The sequence below is a fragment of the Budorcas taxicolor genome, chromosome 8 (assembly GCF_023091745.1).
Source record: "Budorcas taxicolor isolate Tak-1 chromosome 8, Takin1.1, whole genome shotgun sequence".
Classification (NCBI taxonomy): Eukaryota; Metazoa; Chordata; class Mammalia; order Artiodactyla; family Bovidae; genus Budorcas; species Budorcas taxicolor.
The window spans coordinates 98,243,261-98,269,854 of record NC_068917.1 but is presented as its reverse complement, the minus strand read 5'-3'; positions in this window follow the sequence as shown (position 1 = coordinate 98,269,854).

Sequence of the window (26,594 nt, the reverse complement as noted above, 5' to 3'; positions counted from 1 at the left end):
CTTGCTCTATCACACGCTGAATTTGCCAAGCTCCAAGGATTCTGTCATCTCCCTTCTTGCCCTGCTCACTCCTATTCCCCCTTCAGTTGTCATTTTCTCTGAAAAGCCTTCCTCTCAACACCTCCACCGAGACTGGCCCCTCCTCAGTACCCCTTCATGTTTATCCCCACAGGAAGGAGGGACTGAGAAGCTGGGAAGGTGGTTGAGAGTCTCCTACAGTGGAGTGCCCACTATAGAGAGGTCACACATTTATCATCCAGTTTGTGCATTTTGAAGTGAGGCAAGGCACTTCAATGTCCTCCCCCTTCTCTCTCAACTGTCAGTAAAGTGTATCAATATTCAGAAATACTGGTGTGAGTGGGTTTGTGTGTGTGCCTGTGGGGAGGGCAGCACTGAGGAAAGGTCTTTGAAGTTGAATGCATGGGTCAACCTGGAGGCCACATATGTGCAATAAGATTCAGGGGAGACCTTGGAATGTTGGGAGGCCCTAGGAATCCACAGAATCTCAACGAGTCCTTTGAGCTGCCTGAGGGGATTACTGGGAATTTTAAGGCTAACAATTGGAGATTTGAGACTAGCAACTGCCCCTGATATCTGAATTATACTGGAAAGGAAAGCAAGTCTCCAAGGGAGCTGTGGAAGTAAGAATAAGATGCACTTTTGTGTCTTAATAATTTAGCTGCTAGGGAAGAAGTTGGGGTGGGGGGCCACAGTTAGGAGAGCTGGACCCTCATCTTCAAGACACTTGTGGCTCCCTCCCCGACATCATTCAGGTCTCTGCTCATCTATACCCCTCACAGAGGCCTACTCTGACCAGCAGAACTACATTTTGTGTAAAGAGTAGTTTGAGAAGTAAAATTTTGAAAACCTCTATCTTAAAGCTAGAATATTCTGAAAAGTATCATATTATTATCAGTTGATCTATTAATCATCTATCTCTAATGGGTCATTTGATTCAAGTAAAACCAAACCTGAGGCCTCCCAGGTTTCTCTAGTGGTAAAGGACCTGCCTGCATATCCTGTGAGAAATAGGAACTGCTAAATCCTTTTAGTAGGAGGAGTGACATGATCAGTTCAGTTCAGTTCAGCTGCTCAGTCGTATCCGACTCTTTGCAGCCCCATGAATTGCAGCACGCTAGGCCTCCCTGTCCATCACCAATTACCAGAGTTCACTCAAACTCATGTCCATCGAGGCATTGATGCCATCCAGTCATCTCATCCTCTGTCGTCCCCTTTTCGTCCTGCCCCCAATCCCTCCCAGCATCAGAGTCTTTTCCAATAAGTCAACTCTTCACATGAGGTGGCCAAAGTATTGGAGTTTCAGCCTTAGCGTCATTCCTTTCAAAGAACACCAAAGATCTCCTTTAGAATGGACTGGTTGGATCTCCTTGCAGTCCAAGGGACTCTCAGGAGTCTTCTCCAACACCACAGTTCAAAAGCATCAATTCTTCGGTGCTCAGCTTTCTTCACAGTCCAATTCTCACATCCATACATGACTACTGGAAAAACCATAGCCTTGATTAGACGGACATTTGTTGGCAAAGTAATATCTCTGCTTTTGAATATACTATCTAGGTTGGTCATAACTTTTCTTCCAAGGAGTAAGCGTCTTTTAATTTCATGGCTGCAATCACCATCTGCAGTGATTTTGGAGCCCCCAAAAATGAAGTCTGACACTGTTTCCACTGTTTCCCCATCTATTTCCCATGAAGTGATGAGACCAGATGCCATGATCTTCGTTTTCTGAATGTTGAGCTTTAAGCCAACTTTTTCACTCTCAGCTTTCACTTTCATCAAGAGGCTTTTTAGTTCCTCTTCACTTTCTGCCATCAGGGCAGTGTCATCTGCATATCTGAGGTTATTGATATTTTTCCCAGAAATCTTGATTCCAGCTTGTGCTTCTTCCAGCCCAGTGTCTCTCATGATGTACTCTGCATATAAGTTAAATAAGCAGGGTGACAATATACAGCCTTGACGTACTCCTTTTCCTATTTGGAACCAGTCTGGCGTTCCATGTCCACTTCTAACTGTTGCTTCCTGACCTGCATATAGGTTTCTCAAGAGGCAGGTCAGGTGGTCTGGTATTCCCATCTCTTTCAGAATTTTCCACAGTTTATTGTGATCCACACAGTCAAAGGCTTTGGCATAGTCAATAAAGCAGAAATAGATGTTTTTCTGGAACTCTCTTGCTTTTTTGATGATCTAGCAGATGTTGGCGATTTGATCTCTGGTTCCTCTGCCTTTTCTAAAACCAGCATGAACACCTGGAAGTTCGTGGTTCACATATTGCTGAAGCCTGGCTTGGAGAATTTTGAGCATTACTTTACTAGCATATGAGAGGAGTGCAATTGTGCAGTAGTTTGAGCATTCTTTGGCATGGCCTTTCTTTGGGACTGGAATGAAAATTGATCTTTTCCAGTCCTGTGGCCACTGCTGAGTTTTCCAAATGTGCTGGCATATTGAGTGCAGCACTTTCACAGCATCATCTTTCAGGATTTGAAACAGCTCAACTGGAATTCCATCACCTCCACTAGCTTTGTTCATAGTGATGCTTTCTAAGGCCCACTTGACTTCACATTCCAAGATGTCTGGCTCTAGGTGAGTGATCATACCATCGTGATTATCTTGGTCGTAAAGATCTTTTTTGTACAGTTCTTCTGTGTATTCTTGCCACCTCTTCTTAATATCTTCTGCTTCTGTTAGATCCATGCCATTTCTGTCCTTTATTGAGCTCAGCTTTGCATGAAATGTTCCCTTGGTATATCCAATTTTCTTGAAGAGATCTCTAGTCTTCCCCATTGTGTTATTTTCCTCTATTTCTTTGCACTGATCGCTGAAGAAGGCTTTCTTATGTCTTCTTGCTATTCTTTGGAACTCTACATTCAGATGCTTATATCTTTCCTTTTCTCCTTTGCTTTTCGCTTCTCTTCTTTTCACAGCTATTTTTAAGGCCTCCTCAGACAGCCATTTTGCTTTTTTGCATTTCTTTTCCTTCGGGATGGTCTTGATCCCTGTCTGCTGTACAATGTCAGGAACCTCATTCCATAGTTCATCAGGCACTCTATCTATCAGATTTAGTCCCTTAAATCTATTTCTCACTTCCACTGTGTAATCATAAGGGATTTGATTTAGGTCATACCTGAATGGTCTAGTGGTTTTTCCTATTTTCTTCAATTTCAGCCTGAATTTGGCAATAAGAAGTTCATGATCTGAGCCACAGTCAGCTCCCGGTCTTGTTTTTGCTGACTGTATAGAGCTTCTCCATCTTTGGCTGCAAAGAATATAATCAATCTGATTTCGGTGTTGACCATCTGGTGATGTCCATGTGTAGAGTCTTCTCTTGTGTTGTTGGAAGAGGGTGTTTGCTATGACCAGTGTGTTCTTTTGGCAAAACTCTATTAGCCTTTGCCATGCTTCATTCTGTACTCCAAGGCCAAATTTGCCTGTTACTCCAGGTGTTTCTTCACTTCCTACTTTTGCATTCCAGTCCCCTATAATGAAAAGGATATCTTTTTTGGGTGTTAGTTCTAAAAGGTTTGTAGGTCTTCATAGAACTGTTCAACTTTAGCTTCTTCAGCATTACTGGTTGGGGCATAGACTTGGATAACTATGATATTGAATGGTTTGCCTTGGAAACCAACAGAGATCATTCTGTTGTTTTTGAGATTGCATCCAAGTACTGTATTTCAGACTCTTTTGTTGACCATGATGGCTACTCCATTTCTTCTATGGGATTCCTGCCGACAGTAGTAGACATAATGGTCATGTGAGTTAAATTCACCCATTCCAATTTGCCTTGATTGATGGACCTAACATTCCAGTTTCCTATGCAATATTGCTCTTTATAGCACCAGACCTTGCTTCTATCACCAGTCACATCCACATCTGGGTATTGTTTTTGCTTTGGCTCCATCCCTTCATTCTTTCTGGAGTTATTTCTCCAACTGATCTCCAGTAGCATATTGTGCACCTACTGACCTGGGGAGTTCCTCTTTCAATATCCTATCATTTTGCCTTTTCATACTGTTCATGGGGTTCTCAAGGCAAGAATACTGAAGTGGCTTGCCATTCCCTTCTCCAATGGACCACATTCTGTCAGACCTCTCCACCATGACCCATCCATCTTGGGTGGCCCCACAGGGCATGGCTTAGTTTCATTGAGTTTGGCAAGGCTGTGGTCCTAGTGTAATTAGATTGACTAGTTTTCTGTGATTATGGTTTCTGTGTGTCTGCCCTCTGATGCCCTCTTGCAACACCTACTGTCTTACTTGGGTTTCTCTTACCTTGGACATGGGGTATCTTTTCATAGCTGTTCCAGCAAAGCGCAGCTGCTGCTCCTTACCTTGGACGAGAGGTATCTCCTCACTGCCACCCCTCCTGACCTTGAAAGTGGAGTAGCTCCTCTAGGCCTCCTGCGCCTGCGCAGCCACCGCTCCTTGGACGTGGGGTAGCTCCTCCAGGCCACCGCCCCTGGCCTTGGGCATGGGGAGCTCCTCTCGCCCGCCGCCCCTGACCTCGGACGTGGGACATCTCCTCTTGGCCGCCGCCCCTCGGGCATGGGGCCCTCCCAGCTTCTGCCCCTGACCCCGGACATGGGTTAGCTCCTCTTGGCCTCGCTTGTGCACCGTCGCAGCCGCCTGTGCTTGTGCAGATTTGTGTTTCACATATGTTGTTTCTGGAGCAATGTTAGGAAATAGACTAGGGGTGGGTAGACCTGTTAGATGACTGTCCAGATAAGAACTAATAAGATCCTAAACCAGGGCAGAGGGGATGGAGATGGGATCTGATGCTAGAGATTTCAGAGGTAAAACTTGTAAGACTTAAGACAGGAGGGACCAGGTGGCAAGGAGATTTCTTGCTTGAGTAACTGGGTAAGTGGTGGCGCTCCCACATAACATCTCCTTTTCCCTTACATTTCCCCAATAACATCAGGATGATGATTAAACTAATTTGATTCTTTAAAAGGGTAGCCATCCTTAAGTTAAATCCTTACCTGGTTTGGCAAATTCTCTGCCTTTTAGGTCCATACCAATCCAAGGGGAAGACCAGAAACTTGCCTTCTCAGCCTCCTTTGCAACCAGGATCTACACATAGGAATCCAACTCAACTAGCTTGAGAAGCTAGAATTTTTTTGGAGCTTGGTGACATAAAGAGGGGGGTGCCACAAAATCCACTTTGGTGATGGTGGTCTCTGGTGGATGCAGTTCCTGGAGGGGTCAGAGGTAGAGGTGTTAGAGATGACCCCCAAGCCCTGCCTTTTCCTTGAGGTGAGCTTGTGTCTTCCCAGTGGTTCAACAGTTATGTCTCCTCCAGGTAACTCTGGTTTGATTGGGTATTATTCCTGGAGAGATAACCTTCAGTCCTCTCAGGCATTTTGTGAGTTTCCTAATAGCCTTTCATAAATCTCTTTTCTGCTTAAATTAGGTTAAATGGTTTTGTTTGCAGTTAGAATCCCTGAGTGATATATTTCTCCCTGGTAATTTGGCTGCAAGCAACAGAAACCTTCTCCTCCTCCTGATTAAAATAAGTAACTAGTTACCTCAAAGTAAAAGTTACATAATGGCAGCACAACCATTATTATAGATATGTAGTAAACCTTTACTGTGTGCTGGCTACTCTTGTAAAGTACTTTACACAAGTACTTCATTTACTTCTTGTATAAATTATCTTGGGCTTTCCTGGTGGCTTAGCAGTAAAGAATCCACTTACAATGCAAGACACAGGGGATCTGAATTTGATCCCTGGGTCAGGAAGATCCCCTGGAGAGGGCATGGCAACCCACTCAAATATTCTTGTCTGGAGAATCTCATGGCAGGCTACAGTCCATAGGGTCCCTAAGAGTCAAACATGGCTGAAGTGACTGGGTACGACACACACAGAAATTTCTTAATTTTACCAAAGAGGAACAGAAGCTGAACTATCCCAGTATCACACAGCTAGTAAGGGTTAGAGCAGCCACTTGAACCCTGGCAGTCTCATTCCAAATCTGACATTCATAATTACCCTAAACTATCTTGTTGTTACAGAAGCTCATTATTTATGCAGCCTTATAGTTCATCTAGTCCAAATTATATATCATACCTGATTTCCTTTGTTGTACCCCCAAACAAGTGGAGAGTGATTAACTCTCACTGAGGGAAATGGGGGCATCCCTGGTGGCTCAGTGGTAAAGAATCTGCCTGGAGATGCAAGTTTGATCCCTGGTCTGGGAAGATCCCCCGGAGAAGGAAATGGTAACCCACTCCAGTATTTTTGCCTAGGAAATCCATGGAGAGAGGAGGCTGACAGGTTACAGTCCTTCAGGTCTTAGAGAGTTGGACATAGCAACCCAACAACAACAACAAGGAAGGTGGGCGTATGGGAGAGTATTAAGAGGGTGGGGTCTATGAGAGCTGATTAAATCACAAGAGGAGAGCCCTCGTGAATGGAATTAATGCCCTTAGAGACCCTGGAGACATCCCCTGCCCCTTCTTCCATGCAAGGGAACAATGAGAAGACAGCCATCCATGAACCAGGAAGCAGACCCTCATCACACCTGCATCTGCTGGTGCCTTGATCTTAGACTTCCCATCCTCCAGAACTATGAGAAAGATAAATGTTGTTTAAGCAAAAAAAAAAAAAAAAAAGATTAAATGGAGCAAGAAGACATCCTTGAAATCCCTCCATTTCCAAGAAGCAGGTACCAGGCCGTACTGGTCAGAATGTGTTTGGCTGCAAACAACAGAAGCCCCAATAAGTGTCTTAAATCTTACAGAGATTTGTCATGTCATTTATCAAGAAGACAGGATGTAAACATTTTCAAGCCTGGTTAAGTAGCTCCATGTTATCTTAGATCCAGGCTAAGATCTAAGCTAAGATCCAGGCTAAGATCTATCCTTCTGTCTTGGGATATCCCCTGGACAGAGCCTGTCAGGCTATAGTTCATGGGGTCACAAATAGTTGGACCTGACTAAGCAACTGAGCATACACATTCCGCATCCACAGAGGACTGGATTTTTAGCTTTAGACTAACAAAACGGCTGTCCTAGGTAGCTGCAGACATTGTGTTTTTTAAAGATTGCTTTCAACATGGGAAGTTGGGTGTTAACAGCAAAAACGGGTCTCCTTTACAAAATGGTACTCACTTGTAAAAGTCTTACTGGCAGCCATACTTTTGTTTTGGGTCTTCCTGTAAACCAGTCACTGACAGATAGGAACGAGAATACCATGAATGGCTTAGATGATTCATCACCTGGAGAAGGGTTAGTCCTACCTTCCCTGAGTACTTTACTGTCTGCCTAACACCTAAACAAAATCTGGGTTCTGATGTAAGGAAGAGGATATATGGAAGCTTGCCTGTTGGGTAGGCAGTAGACAGGGTCTACCATAGTCGACTGTGGCATCAGGACACACTGGGCTTCTGGTCTTGGCTGATTTATTTATTTGCTTAAGAAATATATATTTTTAATTAGTCTTGAGTACTGTGTGATCTTTGGACCTGCCCATTACTTGCTGTGTGTTTTGACAAGTCATTTGATTTCTCTGGGCTTCAGTTTCCTTCTCGTTAAAATGAAATGGCCAAAGTAGATGATTTTGAGGTCTTGCCTCATATTCCATTCATATCTCTTTTGTCTTTTATAACAGGTTTACATTAAGAACTATAATTTTTGATTTAGGCTAGTTTTGTCAATGGACAGTTTATACCTTCTTACCACTTAAAAGCTATGTTTTCAAGGTGGGACTCCCATACTCTTGGGGTATGAGTGGTGGGTGAGTCAGTGGGTATGATAAGCCATAGGATAAGCATGGTGCATCTTCCAGCGTTTTGCCCAAAGATTTGGAAAGAAAGCCTTTGAAATTTTTGTTTTCTATTATATAATTGTGAGCCTATTATGGAATATGGTGCAAAATTCTCAGACTTGGACAATGGCCACATCTCTTTTGGGAATATGTGTTTGATTTTCACTGTAGCTGTGTGTCTTTAGATAGAAAACCTTTTGTGTAGCAATGACTAACCTTTTCTGAATTCAGAAAGTGACCTAGGTTATTTTCCTATCACTTGGGTTTGCTTTCTTTAGAGTTCCTCAACCTCAACACATTGACATTTCAAGCCAAAAAATTCCTTGTGGGGGTATTTGTGGGGTGCTGTTTATGCACTGTAGGATGTTTAGTAGCATCTATGGTCTCTACCCACCAGATGCTAGTAATGGTCCCCTTTGTGTGACTACCAAGAATGTCTCCAGGCATTGCAAAATGTTTCTGGGGGGTTGAGAGAATGGCTCCAGTTGAGAATCAATGATGTAGATGGATTAATATTTGAATTCTTAACTCTGCTTGTTATTTTGGATTAGTAGTTCTGCAACCCTGGACAAGATGCCTGCTTTCTATAAACTTCAGCTCCTTTATCTGCCAAATAGGGCAAGTTCATAAGATTGTTTGTCTACATTAAATGAGTTCACAGGTATTGAGTTTAGTACAGTACGTAGTCTTAATGGCCTTCCACTAATTTTAGTTTTCTTCTTCCCTTTGGTTTTCTGGAGATATAGAACTTTCCAATTGAAAGGGATCTTAGAAGTCATCCCACCAAAATTCTTCATTTTATAAATTAAGAGACTGAAGTCCATAGAGATAATCTGTCTCCTCAACCCTGAATCTGTCTTATACTCAACTAATGTAAAAGAGACATACCGAGGTGAAACTGTACTGAGTAGATAAGTTCAAAGGCTCTTTCCTGTCAAGGATGATTTGCAAGATTCTTGTCCCTGTAGATTTCCTCATGATGTATTACCTCTGAGAGAATTCCAAAGCACTAAATTCTACTTGTGACTCAGACTAAGTTCAAATGTTTGGTTTCAGGGACTATCAATTGTCTCTTTGGAAGCACTTGTCCCGTGCTTTTTGAATGTTGGGGGATGTTAAGCATTGAAACAAAACATATGAAATATGAGAGTTAATATTTGAACCAGCCAAAGTTTAAAAAATAATTTGTAATCATCAAGAAAACTTAACAGCTGTTCAAGAAACACAGCAAAAGAAAGAATCAGGAAGATCAATGGGTGACTCCAATTTTGCTTTCTTCTCCGTCAAAGACAAGGCTATTCTGACAAAAAAGATTGGGACAAACTGATAAAAGGTACGGAATTCCCTGCAAGAGGAGACATGGGGATAAAGGCTGTCCTAAAAGAGTTTGTCTTCTGGACTAAGCAAATCACTTCACAAGCTATTGGGAGATTTGCTGGTGAGATCAAACAGCCACTGTCAATAATCTGAGGGACTCATAGAAAATGAGAGTCATCAGAAGGACTAAGGATGGGCAAGTGTCTTGATTTTCAGGAAATACAATTAATTTTCCCACTTCACCCCCACTGACTATGAATTCATGAGTTTGGCACCCGTCTTAGGCAAAGTTCCATAAAAGATTATTCTATTAATGGCTGATGAGTGCCTACAAATTAAGTAGCAATGCCTCTAAGCCAGTAGCATTTCAGTAGAACAGGTCATGCCAAAGTAATCTAATTTCCTTTTCTGATTAGGGTGGTTAGAATGGCTGAGCAGGGTTGTGAGGTGAGCACAGAATATCCCGATGACAGCAAGGCATGTCATTAAAGGCAAAATGAGGGAAGATGGGCAGGATACAGATATCATGTGCTGGCTGCATAACTGTCTCCAGTGAATAACAATTAATGGATGAATAGTGATAAGAAAGCAGATCCTCAGTGGCTACTGTGGGGCATTGGCCCTGGGCCTGGGCTTGCACACACTTTATTAGCATATTAACCAGATCAAACCATGATCTTCTCTCTGTTCATGATCATCCTGTTCTCTGGGAGATCTACTTGGCCCTTAAGTCTTAATGAAATGATAGATATGGGTAGCTGTGGTTTGTGCCAAGTGACCCTGAGTTCCAGGGTATAGCTTACTGAACTCGTTGCTCTTGGGATATGTGCTCCATGGTGTTGATCCTTGTAGATCTGGCCCATCACTACCTCCCTAGTTTCATTTTTGCTTCTCCCTTTCCCATGCTCCCAAGGTTTAGCCATACCAACCTGTAGTTACCTATGTACGCCATGTTGTTTTATGTCCCCTTTATTTTGTATCTGACTTGAGTGCCTTTCTTTTTTTCCTACTTCTTCATCTGCCTGACAAGATTCAGTTCAAGACTCTTACTCAAGACTCAGTTAAACCTGGTTTTCCTTGTACAGCCTTTCCTTTCATTCCCACCATTTTCTGGCACCGTTTCTAATAAATTCTTGCTCATCGGAATTTTGGTACTTGTACCTACCACTGTTTAATAATTATCACTCTATATCAAAAACCTACCTTCTTATCTATCTCCTCTGCCCTCTGTTCTCTACCCCTACCAATTAACCTACCCCACTTCTCTACCCCTACCAAAACACTTTCAGGTCATCAAGGACAGGGAGTAGATCCTATCCAAAGCCTGGTATTTAACAGAGGCACTCAGTAAAGGAATTAGTGAATAAAAAATCAATGAGTGAATAAGTAGCTTGTATGGAATCTATTATTTTGACTCTCTGTTACTGAGTTTCAGCCTGCTGAGAATCACAATCACATTTTTATATATCCTGGGTACTTAGATGCAGCTTTCTAAAGGATTTTAAAAAAATAAATGGGATTCCTTTCCTATTGCCGCCTGCTACCTCAATAAGGGCTTGTAAATGCACTGAAACAGCAACAGAACTGTTTATCAGGGTACACACAAACCACACTGCCACAGCCTTACAGAGTCTCCCAGGGCTGTTAGTGCCTCAGTTCACTGGGAAGCACACAGCAAAAGCCCAGTTTTTCAAGGCTCCCCTCTGTACCCAAGAAAGCACATCTATGCCACTTAGATATCATGAGGCATTTTTAGAAGTGTTATCTGTACTTTTGAAAAGGGAGTTGAGCCTTACTCATCTTTTTTCCTAGACTCAGAAAGTAAGTACGATTTTATTTAAATACAACCAAATCAGGGAGGCATAAACAATAATTCAGCCTTCCTGGTACTTTAGGAAGAGTCTAATTATTATGGGAAGATCTGGGCCTTTTAAAAGAATACTCCACAGAGCATAATGAAAGAATTCAAATTCAAATGGGGGCACCAGTGCAAGTCAGCAGGCATTTATATCTGTGCCAATTATTCAGTTCTAAATAGCTAGACCAGGCAGCATTTGTTGCAGGTTGGCCCAATTGCCTAACTGGAAGACTGGCAGCCTGGCTTGCTACCAATATCCCTGAGTCCATTCTGGTCCCTGTGTAATGAGAGTTGGCATTTAGTGCCCTCCAAAATGCGAGGGATGATACTCCACCCATGATACTTCACACTCAGAGTCAGGACTGGCCTCACATGTAAATTCCTGCCAAGCCAAGGGGCAGAAAGCCTGAGGTTTAGGAACAGGCGGACCAGGGTGTGAAATCTGCTAAGAGATCACAGTGTCTGAAGGAAACTCAGACCCAATTCAGATGCCCCTTTAAAGGGTTGAGTTGGCTAGTGCTTATTAATAATGTCATATATTTAAGTAGAAGTTTCCACCATGGCCTCCATGATCGCATATACCATGGCTAGGAAGCTCTACAGCAGTTGGGTCCTGCTTTGCAATTGAGAAATGAGGGCTAGAGGGCTCAGTAGAGTGTGAAGATAAATAGAAACTTAACATGTTTGTGGCTATTTCTACAGGGGAAGTGTCATGGGCGAAGATCCCCATAGATATCAGGATGGGGCATGCCTTTAATCTGCTGTGGATCAAGCTCCCCACTTTTGGAGACAAGAAGACACTGGATCACACTCATTTCTCTCTCTGCTTGTCATCTGTGGTCTAGTGGCTTGAAAAGACATCTGCAGGACCTAGAGAAGGTAAGAGTGGGCTCAGAGAGGGAAAAAAATGTGTTGAACACCTGCTTTTAGCCTCCTTATAATAACCGGAGGATATTAAGTAATTAGGGCTTTGTGGGACCCACTTTCAAAAAAGAGTAGGGCAGAGATAATATCAGATCCCTGACTCACACAGTGGTTAATTTTATGTGTCAACTTGGCTGGGTCATGGTACTCAGATATTTGGTAAACCATCAGTCTAGATGTCTCTTTAAAGGTATTTTTTAGATAAGATTAACATTTATGTCAATAGATTTGGAGTAAAGCAGATTACAGATGCTCTCTGATTTAGGATGATCCAACTTAATGATTTTTTGACTTTATAATGGTGCAAAAGCAATATTCATTTGGTAGAAACCATATGTAGAACTTTTTGAATTTTGATCTTTTCTTTGGCTAGTAGTATGCAGTAGGGTACTCTCTCATGATGCTGGGAAGGGCAGGGAGCCTCACAGCTCCCAGTTAGCCATGCAGTCACAAGGATAAATAACTGATACATTTATATCCATTCTGTACCCAGACAGCTATTCTGTTTTTCACTTTCATATAGTATTCGATAAACTACATGAGATATTCAACACTTTACTGTAAAATAAGCTTTATATTAGATGATTCTGCCCAACTGTTGGCTAATGTAAGTGTTCTGAGCATGTTTGAGGTAGGCTAGGCTAAGCTATGATGTTTGGTAGGCTGGGTGTATTAAATGCATTTTTCACATCATGTTTTCAATTCATGATGTGTTTATTGAAAAGTCATCCCATTGTAAGTCAAAGAAGATCTGTACCCTCCATAATGTGGGAGGACCTCATCTTATCAGTTGATAGCCTCAGGAGAAAAAAGACCGAGGTTGTCTGACAAAGAGGGAATTTGGCCAGCAGGGAGTTTTGGGACTCGAACTGCAATATCAACTCTTCTGTGAATCTCCAAGTGCTGGTCTTCTCTGCAGATTTTGGACTTGCAAACACACCTCCACAACCACATAAGCCTATTTCTTAAAACTCTCTTTCTCTTTCTCTGCACACATATACACACACACACCCTAATTGTTCTGGAGAACACTAACACATATACAGTACACTAGAATAAATTCAGTTGAATTAAAGAATTAAATGTAAACAAACAAAAAGATAAAAGTACTAGAGGGAAATATTGATACATATTTTGGTAGAGGTGGGAGGGAGTGAAGGGCTTTGTGAAGAATGCACACCACTGGCAGAAACCGTAAAGAGAAAGATGGATAGATTTGACTAGGAAAAGTCTATATCTTCTAATTGCCCAAAAGTACCATAAGCATAAGAAGAGGTGGCAAGAATACATGGAAGAACTGTACAAAAAAGATCTTCACAACCCAGATGATCATGATGATGTGATCACTCATCTAGAGCCAGACATCCTGGAATGTGAAGTCAAGTGGGCCTTAGAAAGCATCACTATGAACAAAGCTAGTGGAGGTGATGGAATTCCAGTTGAGCTGTTTCAAATCCTGACAGATGATGCTGTGAAAGTGCTGCACTCAATATGCCAGCAAGTTTGGAAAACTCAGCAGTGGCCACAGGACTGGAAAAGATCAATTTTCATTCCAATCCCAAAGAAAGGCAGTGCCAAAGAATGCTCAAACTACTGCACAATTGCACTCATCTCACATGCTAGTAAAGTAATGCTCAAAATTCTCCGAGCCAGACTTCAGCAATATGTGAACTGTGAACTCCCTGATGTTCAAGCTGGTTTTAGAAAAGGCAGAGGAACCAGAGATCAAATTGCCAACATCTGCTGGATCTTGGAAAAAGCAAGAGAGTTCCAGAAAAACATCTATTTCTGCTTTATTGACTATGCCAAAGCCTTTGACTGTGTGGATCACATTAAACAGTGAAAAATTCTGAAAGAGATGGGAATACCAGACCACCTGACCTGTCTCTTGAGAAACCTATATGCAGGTCAGGAAGCAACAGTTAGAAGTGGACATGGAACACCAGACTGGTTCCAAATAGGAAAAGGAGTAGGTTAAGGCTGTATATTGTCACCCTGCTTATTTAACTTATATGCAGAGTATATCATGAGAAACGCTGGACTGGAAGAAGCACAAGCTGGAATCAAGATTTCCGGGAGAAATATCAATAAGCTCAGATATGCAGATGACACCACCCTGATGGCAGAAAGTGAAGAGGAGCTAAAAAGCCTCTTGATGAATGTGAAAGAGGAGAGTGAAAAAGTTGGCCTAAAACTCAACATTCAGAAAATGAAGATCATGGCATCTGGTTCCATCGCTTCATGGGAAATAGATGGGGAAACAGTAGAAACAGTGTCAGACTTTATTTTTGGGGGCTCCAAAATCACTGCAGATTGTGACTGCAGCCATGAAATTAAAAGATGCTTACTCCTTGGAAGGAAAGTTATGACCAACCTAGATAGTATATTCAAAAGCAGAGACATTACTTTGCCAACAAAGGTCTGTCTAGTCAAGGCTATGGTTTTTCCTGTGGTCATGTATGGATGTGAGAGTTGGACTGTGAAGAAGGCTGAGCACCAAAGAATTGATGTGTTTGAACTGTGGTGTTGGAAAAGACTCTTGAGGGTCCCTTGGACTGCAAGGAGATCCAACTGGTCCATTCTGAAGGAGATCAACCCTGGGATTTCTTTGGAAGGAATGATGCTAAAGCCGAAGCTCCAGTACTTTGGCCACCTCATGCGAAGAGTTGACTCATTGGAAAAGACTCTGATGCTGGGAGAGATTGGGCGCAGGAGGAGAAGGGGACGACCCAGGATGAGATGGCTGGATGGCATCACGGACTCGATGGACGTGAGTCTGAGTGATCTCCAGGAGATGGTGATGGACAGGGAGGCCTGGCATGCTGCGATTCATGGGGTAGCAAAGAGTCGGACACGACTGAGTGACTGAACTGAACTAAACTGAACCATGAGCATATAAAAGGTAAATGATAAACTAGGAAAAATTCACAATGTATGTTTCAGACTAAATTTGTATGTAATTAAATTTATATTTAATTCACAAAGACTTGTCATGAAGGAATAAAATTAACTGACTATCCTAATAGAAAAGTAGGCAACAAAATGCAAGTCACAAAGAAAAACAAGAGGTCAATAAACATAGAAACATATTCAATATCAAAGAAATGCAAATACAAATAAAATGTAATTTTTCCATATCAGGCCATCAAAAGCTTGAAAGTATGCTTATATGCAGTGTTAGCAATAATGTCACAAAAGGGACAACTATTGATGGAATATAAATTAGTATACCTTATCTTAGACTTCCCTAGATTTCCATGTCTAAGATTAACAACAGACAAATGTACAGACATATATGGAAGTATGATAATCTCTGCACTACTTATAATAGCACACTGTTGAAAACAACCTAAATGTCCATCAATATGATCTTTTAGTTAAATAAATTATAATAAATTCACATACTAAAAATTGACTTATTTATTTTTTAATTTATAACTGTAAAGTTATATTCATTTCATGAGGCAGATACCCGTTATTATTAAATGAAAAGGAGAGTTACAAAAAAATATGTACAGTATAATTCCAGTTTTGCAAAATATTTATTACATATGTATATAAATCAACAGTCTTGAACAGAAGAAAGACTAGAAAGAAATGTATCAAAGTGTTGACAGTAGTAGGTGAAGGGATTATGGATAACTTAAATTTCTGTTTGAGTGTATGGTGGAAAATGGGAGATGTTATCTACAATTTTCTACTATAACTGTATATTACTTGTATACTAAGAAAAAGGTTGTTATTGTTTTATAGTACACTATGTTTGAGATGGAAGAGATGACAAAGTGGGCGGAACAAGTAGAATTAGGAACTAAAAATCAGAGGCAACAATTTCCAGAACTTTGAAAGTGTTCCAAAACTCATGTCCTAGTCTCACATTTATTTTTGTCATTCTTCTGTTTCCCTGACTTGATTTGCAGTATGCTTATGAAAAGAGGGCTTTTTGTGGGAAAGCAGAGAATGGGGGAGGCAAAGGAGACCGCATCTTGTTCATAACCTATCTGATAGGGATGAGAGTGGGAGTCAGCACTAGAGAGGGAGCATACAGCCTGTAAAGAGAACAGAGAGCAGACAGTCCATAGGGTCACAAGGAGACAGGGGTGGAATGGCCTCTGTGAAGGAAGCAAGAGAGGTCTATCTATCAGGAGCTGGGAGTTGGAGGCAGACACTTATGGGGTAGACCCATCCCAAATATTTGCTGGTATCCCAAATATTTACCTCACAGCAAGAGGTCCATATGCATACTTTCAATGTGCATTAAAGTTTGAAAACCACTGTATACTATATTCACAAAAATCCAGCAGCCCTGCATGTATATCACAAGGAGAAAATTTAAAGGATTCTACTCTGGAGAAACTGTTTCCAGGTGGAGAGCTTGTATATACTGGCATCCCCTGTGAAGAAAGCCAGCTTTCCCAACAATCAAGCCCAGCATTTAACAAGACTTACCCCTGCAAACAGAGCCTCCATCAGCATTTTAGTTCCCCATGATTAACTCTGAATGGAAAATCAAGAATCACGAAATATTTAAGGGATACTTCCAATATTAAAAAGAGAGGCCAAACCAAGTACAGGGTGAAAAAGACCATATATGGAGCAATACTACGAAGTTTAGAATTAAAGTTCTCTAAAAGAGAAGAGAAGATACTGCTTTTCTTAAACAAGAGCTGTGTGTGTGTGGTTTTTTTTTTTTTTAAAGGTACAATCAGAGATAAAACAGAATATGTAGAAGTCAAAAAATACAGTACCTGAAAGTTTTAGGGATTCCCATGACTACCCACACATCCAGTGATTCTGTATAAGTACTCAGACTCTGAGATGACCATAATCATGTCCATTATTTATTACAGCCAAGGATGCATAGCAGGATCATAAAGGGGAAGGCACATCAGGCAGGTTCTGAAGTTGTCCAGCACAGGTTTCCAAAGATTTTCCTCTGGGCAGCGTGGGATTGCTGCACAGAATATGCTTTGGCTTTCAACAGTGAAATATAGAAACCCATGCAATATTTTTGCCAGATAAGCCATCTTAAGACTCACAGTTCACAGTTTTTAATGCTAATCATTTAAGTACTCTCCGCCTGTGGAACTAGCCACAATTACCGAAATTCCTGACTGTCAGAAGAAAAGCAGGTGTTCACCCTAAATCACATTGTTTGCACAAACAATCTAGTCAGGCTAATAGAACAGAATTCAGTGCCCCAGGCACTTAAAACACTTTTAACACTTATCACTTAGCAGCATGGAGTGCATACCAGAGACCAAGTTGCCAGGAGCCATCTTTAAAAGCATCTGCCCGCAATGCAGGAGACCTGGGTTCAGTCCTTGGGTCAGGAAGATCCCCTGGAGAAGGAAAAGGCAACCCACTCCAGTACTCTTGCCTGGAAAATCCCATGGACAGAGAAGACTGGTTCGCTGTAGTCCATAGGGTCGCAAAGAGTCGGACACGACTGAGGGACTTCACACTGTAGAGAGAGCCTGGAAAATCCCATGGACGGAGGAGCCTGGTAGGCTGCAATCCATGGGGTCGTGAAGAGTCAGACATGACTGAGCGACTTCACTTTAACTTTTCACTTTCATGCATTGGAGAAGGAAATGGCAACCCACTCCAGTGTTCTTGCCTGGAGAATCCCAGGGACAGGAGAGCCTGGTGGGCTGCCGTCTATGGGGTCGCACAGAGTTGGACACGACTGAAGCAACTTAACAGCAGCAGCAGCAGCAGCAGAGACAGCACAATCAGACCTGCTGTGTTAACTCTCTCCTGCAGAGAGAAACTGAAAATTCAATAGGGAATAAAAAAGAAAGACAAAATTGAAAAAAATTTTTTGAGAATAGGATGGGAAAAAAGATAACTAGAAAATACAATAATCATAAACTAGGGAATTGGTCCAGGAAGTTATCTAAGATGAGCAAACAGAAGAAAATAGAAATTTTATTCCATAATATAATAGAAGAAAAATTTCTAGACCTGAAAACCAGAGTTTTCAGATTAAAAGAGTCCATTACCAACACAACTCAGTAGAGGCCCATGAAGAACAGATTGTGAGTTTTACTAGTGTCTGGGACCTCCAGCTATACCAAGATGGCATCATTTGCTCTTCAATAATTCATTAACATTTTAGGTGGCTTCTTTTTACCTGTTCATCTTGTGACTACCATTTTCCCCCTTCTTTGCCAAAAGCAAATGTTTATGTGTCTTATTTCTCTTTGAAAGAATTTGTTTGAAATTCATGTTACTCAGTTGCCTTGTGACCTGAGCTCTTCAATCTACTAAAAATTTATCATTTTTAAAAGATTTTTAAAAGGGTGGGAAATCCGTTTGTATTTTTTTTTAGCTTAAGTTATTAAGGACATGTTCATTTCTCAGCTCTTCATTTGGCTCATAAGCTGTCTATTTTCTTTCTTCTTTGTGGGGGGTTAGCTGGCAGGTTTATTTATTTATTTATTCTAATTTTAATTTATTTATTTCTGACTAACCATTGGTATGTAAGTTGTTCAGGGGGTGTGATCAGCCTCTTTTTGGTCAACACCATTTGGAGACCAATGATACTCATCTAACAAAGGCTTGAAGACCAAAGACCTCAGGGTTCTTCTGTGAAGACTTTAAAAAGAGAGTATCAGGCTGAATGTAGACATATTTCCTCTCTTCTTAAGGAATTATAATTTCTCTCTTTTGTTTTAGAGTTCAAGTGGCTTTATAGCTTGTTAGTAAAAAGAAATTAATCAGATATTTCTGACTCAAGACATTTTCTACTAGTCTAGAGAGCAAGAAAATCTTAAGTAAATTAGTCATATTTTACAATTTTATTCACTAAGATTTATTAAAATATAGTGGATTTCTATGAGTCTCTGTTACAAATATAAAATAAAATATTTTTTCTTTAGAAAGCACATAATGTAAAATTAAAATGAACTGTTTTTTAACATGAAGCATATGTGCAACCTTTGTAGAGTCCCTTCTCTTTGGACCTTCAGTTATAAAGTGAGGTTCTAGAACTAAATAATTTCTGAGGTTTCATTAGTTATTTTTTAGCAGCTTTATTGTGATGTAATTCACATACTATATCATTCATCTCCTTAAAGTGTACAATTGGGGTGTATTACATTGTTTGTAATGTATTGGGGTATATTACATTGTTAATTTCTTTAGTTGTGGTTAAAAAATGCAAAGTTATTCAGTCCTGTCCAACTCTTTGCAACCCCATGGACTGTAGCCTACCAGGTTTCTCTGTCCATGGAATTCTCCAGGCAAGAATACTGGAGTAGGTAGCCATTCCCTTCTCCAGGGGATCTTCCTGACCCTGGGATTGAATCTGGGTCTCCTGCATTGCAGGCAGGTTCTTTACCATCTGCACCACCAGGGAAGCTCCTAAAAAAACATAATGTAAAATATATATGTGAAAAAATATAAAACACAAAATTTTTCTTTTAACCATTTTTAATAATGTAAGTGTATAATTCAGTGGCATTAATTGCATCCACACTGTTGTGCAGCCATCATAACTATTTCAAAAACTTTTTTTTAATTCCCAAACAGATAATTCTGTTCTAGATAAAACTCTTCTAAGATCCTCAAACCCAGACTGGAAGAAGACTAATTTCAATTCCCAATCCCAATGTTATTAGGTCTGTTATGTGCTATTACACATTTATATACACTCTGAGTGTTTTCTAAGCCCCATCACAGGCACATTAATGGCTCTAAAGAAAGTCAGAGTTAAAGGAGAGAATGACATGTCAGTTTTAGTCAGATCTTGTAATTGTGAGACACCAGAGAGTCTTCATACTCCCATCAGCAGGTTTCAGTTAACTTTCAAATTAAGCCAGATGGCTTTCAAAAAGTATCCACTACCAATTGATGAATTTTGGAGCTTTGGGATGCTGTATCCACACATTCTCTTAAGGAAGTGACCAGAAAGCTGTTATGGACACCCCTACTGAGAGAGGATCTGCATGTCCCTGGATATTCCTTCAGGGTTTGTGAATTGTTCATAGCACAAGAACTGGCTGAAATTTATTTCCTGGTCCTGAGAATTTGTTATCCTTATACATTGCAGTACTTTCTCTGCATTATTGCTGGATTAATATCTCCATGAGATCAGAGAGAAATAAAACTAGAGAAGTTGCATCTGTTTGCTTATTGACCACATAAATTAAACTTGCTGTCCTGGTGGAATGAAGCAGAACCCTATGGTCGTTTCTGCCCATGCCTTCAGCCTACCTTTTGTCTGTGAAAAAACTTTAGCCATAAGTTTAATCAGAGAAATGAGAAAATACAGAAGCAAAAGAAAACCAAATAATAAGTCAAGGAAAATCAAATAATAATAATATTGTCTTAAGCATGGGCTTCCCTAATAGCTCAGTTGGTAAAGAATCCACTTGCAATGCAGGAGACCTCATTTCGATTCCTGGGTCAGGAAGATCCTCTGGAGAAGCGATAGTCTACCCATTCCAGTATTCTTGGGCTTCCCTTGTGGCTCAGCTGGTAAGGAATCGGCCTGCAATGCAGGAGACATGGGTTCAATCCCTGGGTTTTGAAGATCCCCTGGAGAAGGGAAAGGCTACCCACTCCAGTATTCTGGCCTGGAGAATTCCATGGACTCTATAGTCCATGGGGTCGCAAAGAGTCGGGCATGACTGAGCAACTTTCACTTTCACTTTCACTTTCAAGCATAGTCAAGGACCTTTAGTTCCTCCTCAAGGGCTACAGATAATATTCTGAGGCATTTCCTGTGAGCTGTCTTACAGATACCGAAACCCGCACCAGGTGGAAGAAGTTAACTACATGATGGCCAGACTGTAGCCATGATATTGTTGTTGTTCAGTTGCCCAGTTGTGTCCGACTCTTTGCAACCCCATGCACTGCAGCATGCCAGGCCTCCCTGTCCCTCATTCTCTCCCAAAGTTTGCCCAGGTTCATGTCCACTGCATTGGTGATGCCGTCCAACTATCTTATCCTCTGATGCCTTCTTCTCCTTCTGCCCTCAATCTTTTCCAGCATCAGGGACTTTTCCATTGAGTCGATTGTTCACATCAGATGACCAAGATATTGGAGTTTCAGCTTCAGCATCAGTCCTTCCAATGTGTATTCACAGTTGATTTCCCTTAAGATTGAGTGGTTTTATCTCCTTGCTGTCAAGAATTTGCCTCAAAGTGATGGAAACAAACTGACCCTGAAACTGAGGGCTAACTGCACCTAAAAACAAGACAAGGCTGGTCAGATCACCACATGACCAATTTCAAGATAACTGTCAGAGCTGACTATGCTGTCTCTGAATGTAGCACCACCCTTCTTCCCCTCCCCCACTCCCCACCAATGGCCCATTGCCGGCATACAAAATAAAGCAAACTTCCCCTTTCCCCCAACTTGCCTCTTTGTTGGGTTTTGGGAGATGAGTAGCTGGACCCCACTTTTGTACACTTGGAGTTGCCATCTTTTTCCTTCCTTGTTCTTTCTAAAGTCTTTCAGGGATGCTGCTCCATCCATTATTATCCAGAAATTGCACCAGTGAGTAGAAGGTTTAGGAAAGTGAGTTTCAGCTGCCTTAAAATAATGTGAAGTGCATTTTTAGACAGTAAATTCTCCACTACTGGGTATTCAAGTAAATGTTGGGTCATTAGGTATCAAAGATATGGAAGATTGTTCATGGATGCTATAGGACACTGAGAAGGATGATCAATAAGATTCCTTCAAATTCTGAAATTCTAAGACATTGTGGGTAGCATTGCATAGTGGTAAAGAACCTGGACTTAATCATACAAACCTGTATGATTCAAATTCTGGATCAAATTCTGGATCCTTTACTTACCTAGCTATGTAGCTTTAAGCAAATTGTTTAACCTATTTCTTATACTATCTCCATCAGTAAAATGAATATAATCATAAGATTAAATAAATTAATGCAGGGGAATGCTTACAACAAGTGTTTGGCAGTTTAATGCATACTTACTAAATATTAAGCATTATTGTGATTTTTATAAAAATAGTAAGAGCTACAATTTTAAAAAAATGAGTTAAAATTTCTGTGTTTATAACTTAGCCCTGCTTCTCAATATCCATATGACTCTGGGCAAATCACTTCATATGTTTGGGCCCTGACTTCCTAATCATAGATATTTAGATATACTTTCTTTTAAGACTTCCAAATGGTCTTTCTTTCAATCAAAGGGTCTTTCTTTCTAATCAAAAGAACTACAATGATTTTTATGGGATAGTATTTATTTCTTCAGTTCAGTCGCTCAGTCATGTCCAACTCTTTGCGACCCCATGAACCGCAGCAAGCCAGGCCTCCCTGTCCATCACCAGCTCCCGGAGTCCACCCAAACCCATGTCCATCCATGGGATGCCATCCAACCATCTCATCCTCTGTCATCCCCTTCTCCTCCTGCCCTCAATCTTTCCCAGCATCTGGGTCTTTTCCAATGAGTCAGCTCTTTGCATCAGGTGGCCAAAATATTGGAGTTTCAGCTTCAACATCAGTCCTCCCAATGAACACCCAGGACTGATTAGGAACATTAAAACACAGCAGTACATGAACCAAGAACTTGCAGATGTACAAGCTGGATTTAGAAAAGGCAGAGGAACCAGATATCAAATTGCCAAAAGACACGGGATCATAGAAAAAGCAAGGGAATTCCAAAAGAAATCTACTTCTATTTCAATGACTATGCTAAAGACTTTGATTGTGTGGATCACAATAAACTGTGGAATATTCTTAAAGAGATGGGAATACCAGACCACCTTACCCACCTCCTGAGAAAGCTGTACGCAGGATAAGAAGCAACAGTTAGAACTGGACATGGAACAACAGACTGATTCAAAATTGGGAAAGGAGTACGTCAAGGCTGTATATTGTCATCCTGCTTATTTAACTAAATGCAGAGTACATCATGAGAAATGCTGGGCTGGATGAAGCACAAGCTGGAATCAAGATTACAGGAAAAATATCAACAACCTCAGATATGCATATGATACCACTTTAATGGCAGAAAGTGAAGAGGACTAAAGAGCCTCTTGATGAAGGTGAAGGAGGAGAGTGAAAAGCTGGCTTAAAACTCAACGTTCAAAAAACTAAGATCATGGCATCCGGTCCTATCACTTCATGGCAAATAGACGGGGAAAACGTGGAAACAGTGTCAGATTTCTTTTTCTTGTGCTCTGAAATCACTGTGGATGGTGACTACAGCCATGAAATGAAAAGACACTTGCTCCTTGGAAGAATATCTATGACAAACCTAGACAGTGTATTTAAAAAGCAGAAACATCACTTTGCTGACAAAGATCTATATAGTCAAAGCTATGGTTTTTCCAGTAGTCATGTATGATGTGAAAATTGGATCATAAGGAAAGCTGAGTGCTGAAGAATTGATGCCTTCAAACTGTGGTGCTGGAGAAGACTCTTGAGAGTCCCTTGGACTGCAAGGAGATCAAACCAGTCAATCCTAAAGGAAATTAACCCTGAATATTAATTGAAAAGACTGATGCTAAAACTGAAGTTCCAATACTTTGGCCACCGAATGAGAAGAGCTGACTCATTGGAAAAGACCCTGATGCTTGGAAAAATTGAGGGCAAGAGGAGAAGGGGGGAGACAGAGGCTTAGATGGTTGGATGGCATCACTGACTGAATGGACATGAGTTTGGGCAAACTCGGAGACAGTGATGGGATTGCATAGAGTCAGATATGACTTATCAATTGAACAACAGTAACAAAACACAGAGAGGCACTCTGGCTTTATGGGCAAAGTACTAAAGTAGGTGTTCAGCCTCTGATTTGAGTATTGAGATATTAATTTTGTGCTATCTTGATATACAACCTTAGGCCATTGTTTGATAACTCCATGGCTAGGTTTGTCCAACAAAATTGGAGATAACTGTCTATACCTTCTCTTTGTCAGCAAGGGATGGTTTGAGGTATAGTGATTTTTGTTGTAATAAAATGGCCTTTGCTAAATGTAGGGTCATATTATTTTTATGAGCTAGAGAATCACTTGGGAACACATAGTTGACAAGTTTAAATCACCTCATTTGTTTAAATCTTTCTTTTTTATTTCTTAAATTATGAAAGAATGATAACATATTTACAGGAGACTTGGAAAATACAAAACAAAGTTATAAATAGTTCCACTATTTATTACAATTATGTTTTAAGTAGATAAATTAAGATTTTTAGTTTTAATTTTGATATCAAGCTCTCAAAAATTAATAGAATGAATAGACAGAAAGGTAGAAGGATATAGTAGACCTGGAAAGCACTATGAACTAATTCAACTTAATTAAGATTTATACAATTTTCACACAAGAGCAGGATACAAATTCTATTCAAGTTCCCATAGACTATAAACCATGAGACACTGGAACATATCCAGGCACATAAAATAGGATGCGAAACTTTCATGATCTAAAGGTACTGAAATTATAGTCTGTTCTCTTATCACTGTGGAATTATGTTAGAAATCAGTGTCAAAAGGTATTTTAAAATAACACATATTTTCAAGTACAGTGGGACATTTACTGTGAGAGTAAATTATCTCAATTTTTATATCAAAATTGAGATCTCTGAGAGTTCTTGAAGAGGGATGTTAATTTTTAATTTAACAAGGAACCACTGATGATCTAGGGGGCTTCCCTAGTGGCTCAGTGGTAAATGCAGGAGATACTAATGCAGGAGATATGGGTTCAATCCCTAGGTCAGGATGATTCCCCTGGAGAAGGAAATGGCAACTCACTTCAATGTTCTTGCCTGGAAAATCCACTGGACAGAGGAGCCTGGTGGGCTACAGTCCATGGGGTTACAAGAGTTGGACTTGACTTAGTGACTAAACACACACACACACATTAATGATCTATTACCTTTTCCTTGTTGTTGCCATTAAACATCTGTTTTTCTGCTTCTAGATAGGATTTCTTAGAGTGTATAATTTGCTTTTCTGGACAAGTTATGATTTCTATTCTTGTGAAACTGAGCTTCTCAGTTCTTGTTCAGTGTTTCCCCTTGTTAAGTTGATTCTTAATCAACTGTAAAATGGTGGGACTGCTAAGGATGGAGAGAATGGTGGAAGTGGTTGTTGTAAATCTTCTGTCATATCTAGTCTTTATAATGATTGGATCATGAGCAAGAAGAAGGAGTCATAGAAGTTTTATGGGATCAACTGGATGTTTCTCCTGGCATCCAAGAGGGTTGAGCTGTTACTTGTAAGGGGGAAAGAGCGTAAATAGATAATAAAGAGGAGAACTTGAGAGTCTGTCTAGACAGACTCAAATTTCTGTCTACGCCTGGGAAGTCTGATCTCTCTGCCCCATTCTCTGGGTGTCTCTCTATCCCATAATTCTCAAACCAATTTCTAATCCATACTTCTCCATAGGGTCCCAACCCAGAGATATCCAACTGTGGGATATCCATGTCCCAAACTAGACTTAAGAACTTTCTCTGCTTCATGCTATTCTTTCCCTTGTATTTTAGTCTCTCAGTTCAATCAACCATCCGGATACCCAAGCTTAAATATCTGTAGCCATGTTCAACAATTTCTTCTTGACCCTGCAACATTAATTCAATAGACATTTACTTACCATTTACTACAAACCTTAGAAAGCATCACTACGAACAAAGCTAGTGGAGGTGATGGAATTCCAGTTGAGCTATTTCAAATCCTAGAAGATGATGCTGTGAAAGTGCTGCACTCAATATGCCAGCACATTTGGAAAACTCAGCAGTGGCCACAGGACTGGAAAAGGTCAGTTTTCATTCCAATCCCAAAGAAAGGCAATGCCAAAGAATGCTCAAACTACCACACAATTGCACTCATCTCACATGCTAGTAAAGTAATGCTCAAAATTCTCCAAGCCAGGCTTCAGCAATACATGAACTGTGAACTTCCAGATGTTCAAGCTGGTTTTAGAAAGGGCAGAGGAACCAGAGATCAAATTGCCAACATCCGCTGGATCATCAAAAAAGCAAGAGAGTTCCAGAAAAACATCTATTTCTGCTTTATTGACTATGCCAAAGCCTTGACTGTGTGGATCACAATAAACTGTGGAAAATTCTGAAAGAGATGGGAATACCAGACCACCTGACGGGCCTCTTGAGAAACCTATATGCAGGTCAGGAAGCAACAGTTAGAAGTGGACATGGAACGCCAGACTGTTTCCAAATAGGAAAAGGAGTATGTCAAGGCTGTATATTGTCACCCTGCTTATTTAACTTCTATGCAGAATACATCATGAGAAACGCTGGACTGGAAGAAGCACAAGCTGGAATCAAGAATGCTGGGAGAAATATCAATAACCTCAGATATGCAGATGACACCACCCTTATGGCAGAAAGTGAAGAGGAACTAAAAAGCCTCTTGATGAAAGGGAAAGAGGAGAGTGAAAAAGTTGGCCTAAAGCTCAACATTCAGAAAACGAAGATCATGGCATCTTGTCCCATCACTTCATGGGAAATAGATGGGGAAACAGTGGAGTCAGTGTCAGGCTTTATTTTGGGGGGCTCCAAAATCACTGTAGATGGTGATTGCAGCCATGAAATTAAAAGACGCTTACTCCTTGGAAGGAAAGTTATGACCAACCTAGATAGTATATTCAAAAGCAGAGACATTACTTTGCCAACAAAGGTCCGTCTAGTCAAGGCTATGGTTTTTCCAGTAGTCATGTATGGATGTGAGAGTTGGACTGTGAAGAAAGCTGAGCGCCGAAGAATTGATGCTTTTGAACTGTGGT